Source organism: Orycteropus afer, unplaced genomic scaffold, assembly GCF_000298275.1.
Source record: "Orycteropus afer afer isolate SDZICR_OR568_19922 unplaced genomic scaffold, OryAfe1.0 scaffold00419, whole genome shotgun sequence".
NCBI lineage: Eukaryota > Metazoa > Chordata > Mammalia > Tubulidentata > Orycteropodidae > Orycteropus > Orycteropus afer.
Window position 1 is genome coordinate 2801460 of NW_006922006.1, and position 4065 is coordinate 2805524.

Here is a 4065-nt window from a genome sequence, read left to right on the forward strand (position 1 = left end):
CCTGAAAACCCCTTGGAGCCCCGTTCTGCTCTGCAGCTCATCGATTGCCGTGAGTTGGAATCAATGAATGGCAACCAGTTTGGTTTTGGTTTACCAAGGGCTTATCATGTGCCAGAGGGTGTTTAAAGTACTAAACAATCCATTATCTTTTTTTCATTGTCACTGTTATTTCAGGGTATCTCACCCCAAATGTGGTTCCATTATGATCTTAGTATGTTTTTGTTCTTTGCTTTAAAAGAATGTTTTAATGCATCATACTCTGAAATACTTTCCCATCCAAAAAAAAAAAAAAAAAAATTCACTGCCATTGATTCATTTTGACTCATAGTGACCCCTCCTTGAGTTTCCAAGGTGGTATCTCTACAGAAGTAGATTGCCCATTCTTCCTTCTGAGGAGTGGGTGGTGGGTTTGAACTGACAGCCTTCTGGTTAGCAGTCAAATGTCTTAGGTACTGCACCACCAGAGCTCCCTTTCATACAACAAACAAAAATTTTACCTTCTTATAAACAATACTGTAGGATAAATATAATCATCAGTTCACATACAAGAACAAACTTAATGTTCAAATTACACAGATGATACGTTAGGGTTCTGTTGTTGTTGTTGTTGTTGTTATGTGCCGTCGAGTCAAACCCGACTCATAGCGACCCCTCCTTGGGTTTCCGAGGCAGTATCACTACACAAGTAGGATTGCCCAACCTTCCATTAGGGTTCTAGTAGTCCTAATTTCCTCCCTTGAATCACGATACCATTGAGAAATAGATTTTATGTATCCTGGCAGCTTAATTTTTACATACAAACTGAGAGTATTAAACAGTACAGAATACAAATACTGCTTAAAATCCAAAGCAGAGTTATTGGGTAAAAGAACTAATAGCTAATTCTAACAGTTGTACAAAATGTCTGCTTATTTATCCAAACCAAAAATAAAGATAATTCATTTTAAAATTATTACTCTAGCCATATAAAATATAATCTATGATTACTGTGTTTTTATACAAGGAACATGCAAATTATAGAATTTTTGGTCAACCATGTCCTCCCACATGGGGCACTTACTTCTGAGTTTACCCTAGGCAAGTTTAGGAACTGTTCTGCATCTATTCTCTTGTCTGTAATGGGAACTGCAATGATCACTTCATAGAATTATTTGACAAATCAGTAAAGTCCCTGAAAGGTATTTGCACAGAGCAACTTCTCAATACATAGTAATTATCACCATTATTTTATTCTTTGCATGGAGTAAGATTCTGAATAAAGCCTAAGCATTCTTGAGTTAATTACATTTTCAAAGCTGTGGGTCCCTGAGACACTTAGAGAATCAAATGCACTGGGGAGCCTGAGAAGGTATAAATTTCCTACACCCACAGTGTGACCTTCATTGGTTCTGACTGTAGGTAAGAGAGTTGAGAGTTACAGGTAAGTGATCTGACCCTGGGAGGGGGTGAACGAGAACATTTCTAGGCTCATAATCAGGGTTGGCTATAAGTGTAAGAGATTTGGAACCTGCCAGCAGATGATTTGCATTTCACTAGAAACTGTTTGCTGAGAATTGACTCAAGGGCAGTGCTAGGAAACATTTTCTTACTCTACATGAGTGTAAGAGATTCGGAATCTGCCAGCAGACGATTGGCATTTCACTAGGAACACTACTTGCTGAGAATTGACTCAAGGGCAGTGCTAGGAAACATTTTCCTGCTCTACATGAGGTACCCACCTGTGACCACATCTGCATCTCATTGCATTTCCTGTTAGTTTTGAGTTAAATTATTATGAACAAAAAGAGAGAGAGAGATCCATGGTGTCCACTAGTCCTTACTAACCTAATATCAAACCTGAGGAGGGGACAGGGTAGTTAAGTACCAGGTCTCTGGAGTAAGACAGCACCACTGAGCATTTTGACTAATAACAACAGAACCAAACTTACTGCTGTGGAGTTGGATCCCACTCATAGCGACCCTGCCTTGGGTTTCCAAGGCAGTATCACTACGGAAGTAGATTGCCCAACCTTCTTTCTGAGGAGTGGCTGGTGGATTTGAACCACCAGCCTTCTGGTTGGCAGCCATATGCCTTAGGCACTACTTCTTAAACCTCAGTTTGATCATCTGTAATGTGATTTTTATTAATCTCTTAACCCACCCATAATGTATGTTGTGAGGAATAAATAATATAATGCATATGAAACACTCAGGACTGTGTTTGGCTCAGATTCCAGTATTCAAAAATGGTATATATTATTTTCATAAATTATCAAATTCTGCAATGCACATGAAAATCAGATAACATAAAATCAGAAGAGATGAAGACTGAGATTGAATCCAGGCATTTTTTGTTTTCCACAGGAACCCACTTTGTTCTCATGGATCCCATGTTTTCAAAGATTTTGTCCAGCCATAAAATTGTTCACAATTTGTGTTAGGTGATTTATGTAAAATGAACAGCTTTCATAATCTCATAATAAACTTACAAATCAAAACCCTGAGATAAGCACTGAACTGATATATGTTCTTAGAATAGACAACTGTTTTAAGAGTGGTTAGCAGGGGAGGGAGGAGGAGAAATTATCGCTTAAAAAGAATTGAGTTTCTGCTCTTGGTGGTGGACAATTTGACAATGGATATTGGTGATAGTTTTGCATGATTATGTAATTTGTGTCACCGAAAGGTACACCTGAAAAGTGTTAAATCCATATTTTTATGTTATCCATATTTTTACAACAATAACAAACAAATGAAAACAAGTAGATGGGAAAGAGCACATTTTAGTGAAAGAGAAGGGAAATCAGTTAAATAAGTGAGATACATGTAATATTAGATAATGAACCAGAAGGCTGGCGGTTCAAAACCACCAGCCACTCCTCTGAAGGAAGGTTGGGCAATCTACTTCCGTAGTGATACTGCCTCAGAAACCCAAGGAGGGTTTGCTATGAGTCAGGTCTGACTTGACGGCACATAACAACAACAACAAATCCCTTCTGATTTAATATTTTCTGATTCTCACAATGATGTCTGAAATTGAAGATTTATGAAAACAATATATACAGTTTTTGAATACTTGAATCTGAGCCAAGCACAGTGCTTAGTGTTTCATATGCATTATATTACGTATTCTGCACATATACATCATGGTACATTTACAAATGAATAGCAATCATGTTACAGATGACCACACTGAGGTTTAGGATGTAGCATCAGAGGCCGTTGGGCATATGAACCCAAGGCAGAACGACAGCAGGAGGGACGCTGCAGGCGGGGGTTGGCAGGCAGGTGGCTGGAGTGGGAGCCACAGTCAGGGATCTGGGCGCTGCAGGTCCCCAGATCCTTAAGCTGGGCCGGAGAGCACTCAAAGGCTGAGGGCTCTGGGCTCCAGGCGCTGCCGGAAGTAGTTGTTGGCTCTCAGAGGTTGACTCTGGGCACTCAGAAATTCAAAGTTGGGGCAATAACACCAAGAACAAGCAACCAAAGCAGCAGAAAGAAAACCAGTCAAGTAGGATGATGTGGGAATGGAGTGAACAGAACGTTGTGGGCAGGCAGGAGTGAGAAACTGCGTTAAATGCTGCTTGTGAGGACTGGTCTTTGGCTTTAGTCATTTCAGTCCCGTGGGCCTGGGAAACGGCATCTTGGTGTAGTAGCAGGAGCCAAAGCCTAAAGGAAGCAATCTCCCATGAGTCTGTATGTTACTCAGAAATTTAGTTTATTACCACTAACATTGAAAGGCTAATATGGACTGTTTTCCTAGATTCCAAAAGAATGAGCATACAAATCATAATAATTATATTGCTGGGATGTATGTTATTTTAACTGCAAAATGACTCAGGTGGATAGGAAGTTGTTGGAACTGGAATTCTTGTGTAGAGGAAGGTAGATGTGAGATTCTACCTATGTCCTGTGAGCTTGTTTCATGAAAATACCTACAGTTCCACACGCAGAGGACCCTGAGTGGGGTGGGCAGACTTCTCAATAAGATGGAATTGTGAAGCCCATTGTCAAAGACATACATTTATTTTTTCATCACAATTATTAAGAGAAAATTCCTTAATAATAAAAAATAATAATAAAAATGTT